Source organism: Xiphophorus couchianus, chromosome 22 (assembly GCF_001444195.1).
Source record: "Xiphophorus couchianus chromosome 22, X_couchianus-1.0, whole genome shotgun sequence".
Classification (NCBI taxonomy): Eukaryota; Metazoa; Chordata; class Actinopteri; order Cyprinodontiformes; family Poeciliidae; genus Xiphophorus; species Xiphophorus couchianus.
The window spans coordinates 21,677,249-21,691,510 of record NC_040249.1 but is presented as its reverse complement, the minus strand read 5'-3'; the positions used below and the strand labels follow the sequence as shown (position 1 = coordinate 21,691,510).

The following is a 14,262-nucleotide window of genomic DNA, read 5'->3' as shown; positions in this document are numbered from 1 at the left end:
CCAAATAAACTGCTGCCGGCCACACTCTCAACTCAGCGCTTCCACTCACAAGTGACAATCACTGCAAACTGATGCACAATTATATAACCGTACATCTTTGGTTGCTAGGTGGTGTGCAGAACATGCTGATTTCTGACATTATATTCTGAATGTTTTTGAAATGGCTCATTTTTCAAACACCAAAAAAAAAAGAACTTATAGTCAAAAAACGGCTGACTGTTGTTTTTTTTAAGAGCTTGGACTGTTCTTAGAAGGAATTAAGACAAGTACAACAAATTCAAGTACAAAAATGTACAAAATGTGAATTTTTTATATGTCCCCTTTAACACTTCTTAAAAATGTAAAACGTACTGCATCCAGTTTATGATTTTGTTGTATTCTCCAAACTTATGAGATTTTTCAAAGCTGTTTTTTTACCTTTTATCTGCAATTGAAGAAATTAAATTCCTGAAATTGAGTTCAGTGCTCAGTAGAGGAGCAAACGTAAGGATAATTTCTACACAGTGAGTTATTGAAAAGTCTTTGAAGTCTTAAGACCCAAAATTAGCTCCACATCAATTCCAAAAATCCTACAAACATGACATTTCTACTTTGGTTTCCACATTAAGATGAGGAACGTCAAGGTCAGGTCTGCACAGAACCTTTCGCCAAAGGTGAATCTCCATCTCTGCCCAGTCTTTGATCTAGTTCCGTCTTGTGGGAGCCAACTTGTCACACCTCAGTGACCATCACATAAATGAGGATTTATTGCCCATTCTGTCTGTCAAGACCTCCGTATGAGAGCTTTTGTTTGGCAGCTGTTTTAAAGCACTGCTGCCAAGTTCAACCTTGTGCTTTTCGCAAAGAGTCAAAAAGAGCTGCTCCAATTAGTCAAACTTTCACTAAAATACTTTCCATGACTTTCTGTAAAACTTCCACTATGCCTTTTGAGGCACCGCTGATTGGATTACGGCTTGCAGTGGACTACAGTGTTCACATCTCATCAGACCTTCAGTACATGTTTTTCAGTTCATCATTTGGACAGCTCTTCTTTGAAACAGTGTTTGGGATTCATTTATTGATGAATGTTTGAACTAGCAATTAACATCTCAGTATATCAGAATAAAATGTTTGGCCAAACAGTAGCAAGTCTACAGTAAAATGCCTGAAAAGTGAAAAGAGTCAAAGCACCATGAAGATCAGTGCAGCCAAAGCAACATTGCAAAGAAAAAACTAGCTTGTGGTGTTCTGGCCCTCGGAAGCATTCAGTCAGTTTTTTAGGTTCTTTTCATCCCTGATAGTCCAGTTGATTCAGACTAATTGGGGACCAAAATTGCAACAATCGTTACATTTTCACCTGGTGTGGTTCGCTTTCACACCGCACTGTCAAATGAATCAAAAATCCTGTTCCCCTTCTCTCCTGTGGTGGCGCTGCTCTAAGAATCACCAGAGGAAACAACACAAAAATCCCTGAAGAAGACACTAAGCACAAATTTCTTTTTCATAAAATGTAAATACAAATGGAGTGGGGTCAGATTTTAGCTGTTGTAGGATTTCTCTTTTGTCTTTGGTAAAAGACGACGACTTAGTTCTCCTGCTATCGTTGGACTGATTGGTTGATTTTATTTTATTTATCCAGAATGCCATGTTCTGTAGTTTGCTTCCAGTTTTTGGAGTGGTCTGCTTGTTGCTCACATATGCATTCAAACCACACCAGAGTTCATTTCAATCAAACCCAGACCTAGGTTTTCATGCGGACCAGAGTGTGAATGCGCCCTTACTATCTGTTTGTGTGTTTTGATTGATATATTCTCACAGTTTGGATCCCAAGCACAACAAATAAAAACATTAGCTCCAATTCCCTAGCATGGTGGTGGATGGGTGATAATCTGGAGGCTGTTTTGCAGTCACAGGACCGTTTCAAAGTGCACTCATTAAATTGACCATGTAAAGAATTTATTTTTTTGTGGGCTCTAGTGTCCCTTGATGTTTTGAAAGTAGGCTGACAGGAAAGGGGGAAGACATGCAGCAAATGTCGCCGGGTCCGGGAGTCGAACCTACGACAGCCGCTTCGAGGACTCAAGGCCTCCAATCATGGGTCGCACTATCCCCTACGCCACCACGGCACGCCCATGTAAAGAATTTTATAGTAAAATGTGAGATCATCTGACCCAAACTGGTTACAAAACTATTGGAAATCAATGTGAGTCTGATAAAGCTGCAGAGAAAGGGACTAGCTAAAGTTGTTGCTGCTAAAGTTGTGTCTTCAAGCTTGAATGAAAATAGATGTTTTCTGACATCTAACCACATGTATTTTCTGTCTTTGGAAACTACAAGTTGATTCGCGCCTTAACCAGAACAGCAAGGTGTCTCTTCTAATTTGCATGCTGGGCTTTTATATGGTTGTGTTTTCTTGGTGGTCTCCACTTAGCATGCTCCAACTCACCGACAGCGTAAGGAAACAGGCTCTGGGATTTTTGCATCAGTCTGAGCAAGTGTGTGATTACAGTTACATAGATGGTGTTTTTCAGATTTCTCTCACGGAGCTGTGTGCTTATCAAAAATGAAATAACAAATAAAAATGGATTTTGTGTTCAGTCAGTTTAAAGCCGCGCTGTATGCGATAACCATCAAAGAAAAACACTCTGGGCCTCAAAAGTAACTAAAGGTTCTACATTTCTCCATTTTTGAATCAAATATAGATGTGAGCAACCAGACTTCCATCTGAAATCAGTGGAGCTATGCAGCTAGCATGTTTTATTTCCCACTTTTCTTTCTTGATGAAGCATCACACTAAAGGTTTCACAGGACAAATGCTAATAATAATGCTAATAATGAGAAATATTTACATCCATTTGTAAACACACGCCTAAATCTAAAGGATACTTGCGCCTCTTATGCTGATGCATCTAATTAGAGGTTTTAAGAAGTTAGAAAGAAAAATGTCTCAGTTTTTCCATGTTGTTGCCAGGTAGGAGCAAATTAGTGCTTTGGTGTTACAAGGAGGGGATGCAAATGAGCAAAACGAGGCATTATGTTGCAACTGATGTCACAATGTTATCATCATCGCAAGATTTTCTAAGATCTTGCATCCCTGAACTAACTCAATGGACTCGTTTTGATGTGGATGCTCTACTGTAAGTTTTGCTTAGATGACAAAGTTCCTCATCCAATTTCTAAGGCTAAAGAAGAGTAACATTGAGGTTAATGGAATGAGGTAGTTTGTCAGACCTAAATTCTGCAAAAAAGAAGCTGTTACCAAACAATCACTGAGAAATCAGGGGATTTGAATGTTTTCTGTAAAAAGAAGTGAAAGCCTGGTGGCCAGCTACAAGTACTTTACCACAAGGATTTTCTAGCAAATTCTAGGTCATATTTTACTTGATATCACATACAACTTGCACCCAAGTGCATCTCCGGTGCCAGGGTGACCCAAAAAGAGGAGTGAGCTTTTGTTGCAGCAGCACTCTTGAATGCAGGATGTATCTGTCAAACTGTCAAATGAAAGACTTGGCTTTACTTTTACTAATGAAGTGCAGGAGAAAGAGCTGAGCAGCAGCTGAAAGGCTGTGGGTATATTATATCTTCAGGGTAAGATATTAAGTCAAAGATTTTCGGGACTCATCCAGTAGATCCGACTTTACGGTGACTGTCAGCTTCCAGGACTAATTCAAACTGATTGGGAAACCATTTGACAACCTGCTTTGGAGAGCAACATTTTGAATGCGGAGACAGAGAGGACTGTGGGATGGCAAAGTCAAAGACCAAATTTGTTGAGTCGTGTTTGAAATTTCCAGAATAGAAAAGCAAACTGAGATTCATGGAGCTTCATGCAGAAGTGGGGTCAAAAAGCGTCTGTAGGTTAAGCTTTTAAAATGTCACTTTGGTAACAAAACGTCAACAAAACGTCTTTTGCAGGGAACACAATAACAAATAAATCAAAGTAATATTTTAAAGCTTGGCTTTCTTTTTTATTGCTAACCTTGTAAAATCTTTATCTCAGATATCCATCCATCCATCCATTTTCTGTTCACCCTTGTCCCTAATGGGGTCGGGAGGGTTGCTGGTGCCTATCTCCAGCTACGTTCCGGGCGAGAGGCGGGGTACACCCTGGACAGGTCGCCAGTCTGTCGCAGGGCAACACAGAGACATACAGGACAAACAACCATGCACACACACACTCACACCTAGGGAGAATTTAGAGAAACCAATTGACCTGACAGTCATGTTTTTGGACTGTGGGAGGAAGCCGGAGTACCCGGAGAGAACCCACGCATGCACAGGGAGAACATGCAAACTCCATGCAGAAAGACCCCGGCCGGGAATCGAACCCAGGACCTTCTTGCTGCAAGGCAACAGTGCTACCAACTGCGCCACTGTGCAGCCCTTATCTCAGATATGTTTACTTATATACTTAAAGATGGTAATGCTTTGTAACTTTTGCCATGTTACAACCACTACCTTAAATGTATATTATTAAGATTTTATATGATAGATACAAATTAAAGCATAAATGTGAAGCAAAATTAAAATGACACATCATTTTTTTGAGGATTTTTTTAAATCAATAAAATCTGGAAGGTGTGGCATGCATTTTTATTCATTGCCTCAGTCAATAATTTGCGACATTTTGCTGTAGTTGCATCTGTAAAACTGTTGGAATAATCTACCAGCTTTGTGAAACTTTGGATAGAAATACTTTTTCCACTTCATTCGTCTTTGCAGAATAGCTCCTGCTCTGTTAGATTAGATCAGGGGTCTCAAACTCCAGTCCTTGAGGGCCGCTTTTCTGCAACTTTTAGATGTGCCTCTGCTGCACCACACCTGAACAGAATAATTAGGTCATTAAGGCTCTGGAGAACTGATCTGCACAAGGAGGAGGTAATTAAGTCATTTCATTCCAGTGTTTTGTACCTGTGGCACATCTAAAACCTGCAAGACTGCGGCCCTCGAGGCCTGGAGTTTGAGATTCCTGGATTAGATGGATTGTTTATAAATTAGATGGATAGTTTATAAATCACTGAACGGCTTAGCACCACAATACATTAAAGATCTGCTTTTATTGTATCAACCTTCCAGAACCTCTCAGGTCTTCCGGTTCTGGTTCTGCTCTGCATCCCCAGAACCAGAACCAAACGAGGAGAAGCAGCTTTCAGCATCTATGCACCACAAATTTGGAACAAACTTCCAGAAAACTGTAAAACAGCTGAAACACTGACTTCTTTTAAATCTCAACTAAAAACCCACCTGTTTAGAATTGTATTTGAAATGTAATCAATTACAAATTTATTGATGGAACTTGACTTAATGCTTTGTTTTTGATTCTATGTTGCATTGTGTTCTGTGTTTGTAATGATGTAAAGCACTTTGAAATGCCTTGCTGCTGAAATGTGCTATACAAATAAAATTTGATTGATTGATTGATTGATTGTGTTTGTGAACATACATTTTTTTCAAGATTAGATTCTCAGTTGGATATAGGGCTGGACTTTGACTGGGCCATTCTAACACATAAATTTGATCTAAACCACTGAATCAAAGGACAACTACTTGTGCACAAAACACTTCTCAGTTTATTTGTTCTTGGAAAAAATCGTGAAAACCTCGTATAATTCTTCCTCCATTCTCCCAGCCACATAAAATACAATGAGATTTGTCTGTGTAACATGACAGAAGCTATAGATATTTTTGCTTTAGCTTTGGTATTATGGTAAAATGTATGTAATCTGTGAAACAAAAACAAATCCTTTGTTTGGTGGGTTTTGTTTGTTTGCTTCACTTTTCTAAGAAGATGCCTCTTAACTGAGCTCAGAGAAATGCTTTAGCAACCCACAGCCAGTCCCTCTGGTCAGCCTGCTTTCTTTAGACATAAATGTGAATAAGTACATGTGATGAGGCTAATTTTTTCCTCCGTCTTAGAAAAACGCCCCCATAAAACTGTTGTAATATTGAAGATGTTGGTATATATTTGATGTAATGATATAAATCGATGACAGGCCGTCAGTGAAAGGAGAAACCAACTATTTAATATAGGTGAACTGTAGGTTAGAGCATTTTCTTCTGATTTTAAATAAGTAAGTCTAAAGGTTGTGAGTTGTATTTGCCCTTTGAGGTTCTTTGTTGTGCCATTACACAACAAATAATTTTTTGCTGTTGTTATGTTTAAGATGCTTTGAATTGAGTGATGAATACAGTTTGGGGAGAAATAGTGTGAAATATAAATCACTTTTTTAAGGATCATAAATCAGGAAACTAAAAAGTCAGACCAAGCGTGAAATGACCGGCCAGAAAAAGAAAAATATGGACCAGTGAATATCTGGGAGAATGTGACTGATAATCCAGTAGGTATACACTGTAAAATATCACCAACAGGTGAAGTTTTGGAAGAAAGAAACTTATGTGAACATGGAAGTAGCTGAAAGGACAAAAGTAAACAAAAATCTTATGGGAAAAAGATAAAACTTTTGTCACTGTATAAAAGGCGCTGATATTTTTTGTATTTTATTTTGTAATATTGGTTTCGAACTTACCCTAGGAAGTGACGCAAGTCTCAGTTAGTGCTGCGCTACCGCTCAAGAGAGCAATTTAATATACTTCCGGGTCAGTTTTGCTACAGTCTTAGCATGTGAGACCGCATTCCTGGTGTAGTCCTGAGAAGTGATGCTCTGAGTGTTAAGTTGATGACACAAAGTAAGTACTGCATTCAGCGTGCTGTTTGTTTATTCTAGATTCAGTTCGTTATATGTGTTAACTACGGGAGAACGAGTATGCGATGTTGTGGTTCTCTCTGAGCGCTGGGAACTCAGTTGAACCTGCTCGGCCTTCGTAGGTTTACCTTAAATCCCATTGTTTGTAACTGCATTTCGGCTGCATCTGTTATTACTTTCCATTGAGTTATTGCAGCAGATATAGTAATTAAGGGCATGCGCTGCCAGCTGCCGCCATTGTGTAGTGACGTTATCTGGCCACATGATGGCGCCAAAGTGCCTCTTATGCTAAACTGAGCCGAAGGGCTGTCTGTGTTCGTGTTTTCACAGAGGCTGCGCCTAATGATGTAACCTTTACGCAAATTGAGTTATTTGTGTATGTTGTGGATTTACATGCAAACGTGGATGGTTGAGTTTATTTCTCATTATATATTTTTGTTTGAGTTTGTATTAGTTAAACCTCTATTCCGGTAATATGTTAGCCTAATGGCAATTTATTTGTTATTACAGACTGCTGGCAACACTGAGCATCAAGACAAATAAACCAGCTCACATCTGAAGTTAAAGTTTTGATCTCATGTCCCCCTTCCTGTATCCTGACCGATACACCATCTTGTTTGCTGCAAATAACTGAGAACCTAACCTAATTAACAGTCACATTGTTTACTATATAACCACACAGTACATGCTGGTGTACTGAAAACTGCGTATCACACAATGCCAAATGTGGAAAAATGTAGTTGATTTAGGTGGAATATCAAATCCTGACACTTCTTTAAAGTGTAAAGTTTGATGCTCTGAATAGTGCGCGTGTATCGGGATGAGGGATGTGAATCTCAGTGTTCTGCTGCATCAGGATGTGGTGTGTGACTTGTGCTGTGGCATCATTGTCTTTCTGTTGTTTGTTGTTTTTATTCAATAGTTAATGACCAAATGACTACATGGGAATTCAATTTCAATGCTCTATAGTTGTTTTTCCTCTGAAGGGACATGTAAAGGCAACCATTGTGTTTTTTGAAGATCGGTGGCTTATTATAAAGTTATTCTGAGTTAAAACTGATTTTAATTTGGTTTTAGAGGTTAGCCACTGTAAATCTGTCAGAAATTATTTTAGTTTATAATTAAAGTTTGGAATGCCTGGAGTGCCAGTATGTGGCTCCTAAACCAAATGATAAATACAAAAGCATGAAAGACAGAAGAAATTATCTCATGTTTTGCCTGTTATATTCCTATTTTAAGCATTTAACAACCCTAATAAAACATTTAGAACTCGTTCATTAACTCAGTTCATTAAAGAAAATTTAATTTACAGCAACCCTGTGATTAATCAGATTTTAAAACCCTAAATACTCAAATTAAAGTATGTTTTGAAAAGCTACAATGTTTAATTCATATGTAGGATTTTATTTTGTAAAATATTAATCAGATGCCTGAGTTTATACATTCTCATTTCATTTGTGGAATCTGGAGGAAAAAAAACTATCATTTTGTCTCCATTTTCAATCTTCAGGTTTCAGCTGAGTTTTAATTAACTCTGACTTACTTCAAAATTACTTTTCAAAACATTAGCTTTGTACTTTCCTGTCTGATTAAAATAAAAGATTTTATTTGCCTGCAAGTGAAGCAGAGATGACCTATGAGAGTGTCCGACTCATTCCTTCACCTTCAGCCTTAGCAGAACATTAAGAGATCAAACAGACGTGACCCCGACTTTGCATCTGTGTTCTTACAGGAGGGAGAGTTGATGGTAAGGAAAAAGATTTTGGCGACTCATCTGGGACCTTTCTTCAGATGCCAGTCCGCCGAAATGACATTACACATTTCCCTTCCCCAGTTTATTTTACCTGCCTTCTTATCTGTCACATGAAAGGCCCAGACAACCACCCCCACCAGGAGACGAATGATAATTATCAGTTCCTTCCTAGAAACGCACAGGTGAAGTAAATGGACTGGCATTTATTCACATTAGTCTACTGGTCAATCGGGAGAAGATGGTGGCGAGGTCACAGGCAGCTGGATGCAATCTTATTGAAGAGCGCAGGAAGGTAGAAGAGAAATAAAAGCTGCAAAAGTTCAAATCCTTCCCTTCATCTTGATATCATAAACCTACTATTGGACTGAACTGCTTGGCTTAAAGTTCGGCAGCGAACGTTAATATATCTGTAAAGAAAACTAAAAAGTGGAGCATAATTAAATGTTAAATCACATGTGTCAAACCTCAGCATTTACCCTTCCTGTAGTTATCTTAATCAGTTTTGCCTTTCACACTTGGAACCTATATAAATGCTAATTGTTCTTTTGTGAATATGCACAAAGCCAAACATTTGCCGCACATGCTAATGATATGCAACAGTTAACAAGAACCTGCATCAACCTTTGTGATTGCGCAAGTAAATGACTTTGGTGCTGTCCTAACCTTTTAGCATTGTCCTGAGTCAGAGAGCAAGGCATTATGCCGATCATTAGCTGTATTGTGATGAATATCGTACAAGTGGGCTCCCAATGTTGCTGCACAGCTTTGACCTTTCCACACTGCTCTGTAAATGTCGGATCACTTCCAGGTATGAGGAAAAACTTTTTCACATCTCGCTTCCTTACACCTTGCACATGTTTAGCACTGGTATGCTACATGCTAATGAGTCTTTAAAGCTCACTTCACCCCAGATTGAGACCACCCTACATTCTCCACAACCTTTCATATCGTGTCTGGAAACCTTATTTTATTATGAAGGCAGTCTGAAAACTGCTGTGTTCTTGGTAACCAACAGGTATCTTACTACGGTGGTATTATAACGTCACTAAGATGTTTGTCCACATCACAATCTGCATTTTCCTGTGCAAAGGCTTGTAATGCCGCATTATGTAATAATGTAATAAAATCAGGCTTTGGTCAGTGTAAAATATAACAAAATCCTTGAAATTCTTAGATTAATCTGAGAATTGTTTTAGAAAAAATTCCACAAGTTGAACATTTTTGACTTTTGAAACTCATACATTTCCAAGAATTGTTTTTTAATTTCTGAGATTAATCTAAAATTTTCAGCATTTTTCTCTAGCAGCTTTTCAATCTCAGAAATTTCCTTGCTTTTTCAAGAAAATTTCCAAGATTGATCTCAGTCTTTTTGAGCTTATATGGCAGAGATGTACTCTTTTTTGTTGTAATTTTCTGCTTTGTGGTTCTTTTTGAACTGCTTTTGTCCTTTTGCTTTTTGAGGATCAACAATTGTTATTTTAACTTGAATTATTTTTGAGACTATGCTTTCTCAAATCAGAGTTAAATCTCTTGGTGCTTATACTGGATCTGAATTAGGAGAAAACATCCAGTTTGAACTAATTTTGCAAGCCTAAAGCGTTTCAAAATTAAAGCACATCACTGTGCAACATCTGTTTATTGGGCTAATAATGTTGACCCTGGTAGCTTTTTGTTTTTGTGAAATGGTGCCATTTATGTGTGCAAGGTAAAATAATGAGAGAAATGATCACAGTTGGGGCTATAAATTTGCCCTGAAATGTAATTTACCAAGGCAGAGAAGGTGAAATCAGTGATTAGATAAATGTTAGCCTCCCATGTGGCTGTGATGAGCATCTCTGTGTTTCTAAATAAGCGTGGTGGCCTGAGGTGAGGAGGGCGGTGGAGCAGCTGGCTGTCTGTTGGGACCTTAACTGCCTCTGGAAATCCAGACTGGATGCCTCTTGATGCATGTCTCCGGTTGCAGTCACTTCCAAGAAATTCACTCTCCCTTGCGAAGTGTTTTGGGAATAAATGCACAATATCTACATAGCGTTTCGTGATGCATAATTGCTCATTTCACCAAACCAAGATAATATGAACTTGGTTTGAGCCTTGTTGTTCTCGTTTTGTTATATTATTCCAATATTTTCGTCTGCAAATGAGGGAGTAAAACTAGCTTTCTACAGAAACCTGTCAAACAAGCGAATGTTCGGCTCTTTTATGTCAACAAAATGCACCTGGGACACAGTTACAACACAGTATCAGCAAAGATCGCAACGCCTTCCCTTTCCCTCAGTGAGACGTGCTGCAAATTTCAGATCAAGCTCAAATCATGTCAAGAGGGCAGAGCGAAGGGCGAGCGAGGTGAAGACAGAGCTTCTGGAACGGGGCCAGTCTCAGCTGTTTGCCTGAAGACTTGTGAGAGGAGGGAGATGTTTATCTGTCAGCGCTGAGAAAAACCAAGTGTCACCTCCAAAACACAGCCGTCCTCACTCTTCCTCTGACTGCAGCCACATGGGGACCGAGAAGACATGATGTTCTTCACCTCCTCCTTCTGTGTTACGCAACGTAACCTACTTCGTTCGGGTCGTTTAAATGAGGGAAGGCCACTACTTGCAGCAGGTTATGCTAGGAGCTCTGTGAATTTGAATTTAACCTTTTGACACTTTGCATAGAAGAAAGGAAGGATAAATGCACAGCATATGGACAAGTTTCATTCGGAAGAAGGAATAAAAAGCTTTCAATTAGTCCAAAACAATCCCTCCGGTGCCGTGCTCACTCAGTTATTTCAACTTGTGAATAGAAAAGAGAAACAAAACCAGAGCACAGCTAATTGAAAGCTGTAGTAAGTGCTTTTTACAAAAATATGTATTTTACATATCTGTTAAAAGTTTCACCATATTGTGACAGATGAATATGAGGCAGGTAATCTGTGAAAAGGTCTTGCTAATTAGCCTTAGCATTCATGGCAGGCTACATTGTGGTGAACCAGCTGTAGCTTAGCAAAGAACTAGGGGAAGGGTTGAGCATAAGAGTGATTGACAGGACTAAGATCCTCCCCCTGGCTCTGATTGGTTGTTTCTGACTGAGTAGTGTATTTCTGCAGTTAGTACTGGGAACACTGGGAACAAGGCAGAGTTGCTTGAGTTTATTGTCTTATTCTGACATGACATAATGATAATTTTAACAAATATGTAAAAAAAATAATAAATTCATAAAGACACATACTGCAGGTTTAATTGTGTGAATGCGAAAAAGCTAAAAATTGTGCTTAACTTTTCTGCTAAAAGTTGTTTTTTTAGCAAATCAACTTCTTTGCTTTTCTGGAATGTCTTCATTTTTTTACTCTTCAAAAGAGGGCTTTCCAAGCATTTTTGGAAAGAGGGCTTTCCAAAAGTTTTTGTATTTCAATTAATCAGCTGACAATTTTGCATTTATTTCTAATGTTCTCATTATTTACATTTCAGCAAGTTTTTTTGTTGAATTTTCTCTCATTTAAGTCGCTTGGAAAATATTCGGCACATAAGAAGCAGCATTCAGTTTTTATCCTTCTCTAATCTGGAACAAACTTCCAGAAAACTGAAAAACTGCTGAAACACTGAGTTCCTTTAAATCAAGGCTAAAACTCACCTGCTTAGAGTTGCCTTTGATTCATAAGAACTGGAACATTGTAATATATTTGATGCATATTTGCTTGATGATTTTGATTATGGTATTATATCAAATGTTTATTGCTTGCTTCATTATTTGTAACTGTATTGCGTTTTAATGGTGTAAAGCATTTGAACTGCCTTGTTGTTGAAATGTCTTGTACAAATATCCAATTTAAATGTAACCAACAAATCTGGTAAAATTAAAAATGGTAATTTAGAAATATTGGGATAAGGCAAAATACTTTTTTCCAAGATTACACTATTATTAAAATAGATATAATAAGAGAGTTTGAAAATAATATTTAACATTACATGCCAGCTGTAGATACAGGACAAGTTTAGGACCGACAATCCAAGAGACTGTAAAAGAAACACACATCACCGACCAATATGAGGAAACTAACAACTGGAGAGGAGATGAAGGTCAACCCTCAGAGAGACTCAGATACTATGCTGTTAATCTCCCACATAAAAACCAATAAACATTTATAGCATCAAACAAAATAAAGTTTGTAGGGGGAGAAAAACTAAAGAGACATAAAATCCTAAATTCAATAAAAAGGAAAAATTAAATTACATCTGGAAATACACAAGAAAGCAGCAAGAACTTCTACAAGATTATACAATAAAGCAGGTGTATTAAATAAATCACAGTAGTTGATTTTAAAAAAATGTTTTTGACAATTATTTAGTTTGTACATTGTAAAAACGAATAACTTCACACATAATCATCTCCTGTCCTGACAGGAAAAAGTCCAAAAAACAAGAAAAATCAATATTACCACAATACATGGCAATGTAAATATGTAGGAATTAGCACAATAGCTAAATGTTATCCTTTCCCCTAAGATAAGATAAATCTTTATTGTCATTGTCACAAGGACAACGAAATTCAAAGGGTGCCATCAGTCGGTGCACGTGCCCAAAAACAAAAAATAACTGTCTCACAATTCACACACAACGCAAGAATCAACAAACAACTGGCAAAAAAAAAAAAAAAAAAAGATAAGCAAGCACAAAAACAAAACATCTCATTGTGCAATTCACAGGAAAGAGAACAGTAGTTCTATTAATAGAAGAAGAAAACAATCTAAAATCAAGATACAAGATGCACAACATTAAGCATTGGAAGACATGAATGGGTGCATTTGCAGTCTCAAATCAAACTAACAAGAAATGCAGTCCTAACAGATATAGCAACTAAAAAAGATGAATAATAAATCTTGAAACTGTAAGTATATACTTAAACCGCAAGCAGACATTTTTGTAATCTTGCAGAAGAAACCAAACACTTACTAGAGTGGGAGAAATCCAGAGTGCCACATGCTGTGTAGCCATGATTGTAATAAAATCAATCAAATTCACACCAGGAAGTGGGCGGGGCTTATGTCTGTCTGGAGGTAGACTGTTAAACGTGATGAACTCAAATCTATATAACATCATAACTTCACTTTTAGTGCACTATCTTGGTTCTTTTGGGCCACGACCAACTCTAACTAGAAAGATTGGTTGGATCGTGGCCTTATGACCAACTCATCCATCCGTCTATAGTCTGTACCTGCTTCTCATTGCAGGGTTGCATCTTTAGCTTCATTTCTTGATTTCTTCTCAACATGACCTGCATCCAGTCTCACTGTAAGGAGCTACAGAAACCTCAGTCGCCTGACAGATTGGTAAAATGGGCAAAGATCCATGTTAGAGGTTGAAGAGAACAGCTTAAAGGCTAATGAGCCAGTCAAGTGAATATCCCTTAGAAAAATATGTCATGACCGCCTCTCATCTCACTGATCTGTGTAACTGAAATCTGGTCTTGTTCTTTCTTAGACGAACATCCTGCCTGGAATCAGTGGACTAAGCCGGCATGTTCTAATTTGTCAGACAATTTATTAAACATTTCACATAACTCAATTTGACATCAAACCAGCTCCGGTGAATCCCTGGGAAAACACCAGGATGGCAATTAGATGAACTACCTTTTGAATACATTTTTTACTAATATAAAAGGAGTTTTAGATTGTAATAAATGTTCCTTAAAATGTAAACTATCCATAGTTCCTTTGGCTTCACTCTGTGGACTCAACGGAGGATAAAATCTGTTTTAAAGCAAAAACAGGAAGTCCTGCTGTTAGAATCCAGGCAGACTTTAATGAAACATTGTGACACGCAGTTCAGCTCATTCTACATATGCATC

At 38.0% G+C, this 14,262-nt stretch overlaps 1 long non-coding RNA gene across 1 annotated transcript; it reads left to right on the top strand.

Moving 5' to 3' along the window:
• Window positions 1–6,452: 6,452 nt before the first annotated feature.
• On the top strand, window positions 6,453–7,252 carry LOC114137412 (uncharacterized). Its single transcript, XR_003593983.1, has 2 exons — window positions 6,453–6,669; window positions 7,197–7,252. It is a non-coding gene; the product is annotated as an uncharacterized LOC114137412 (long non-coding RNA).
• Window positions 7,253–14,262: the final 7,010 nt, after the last annotated feature.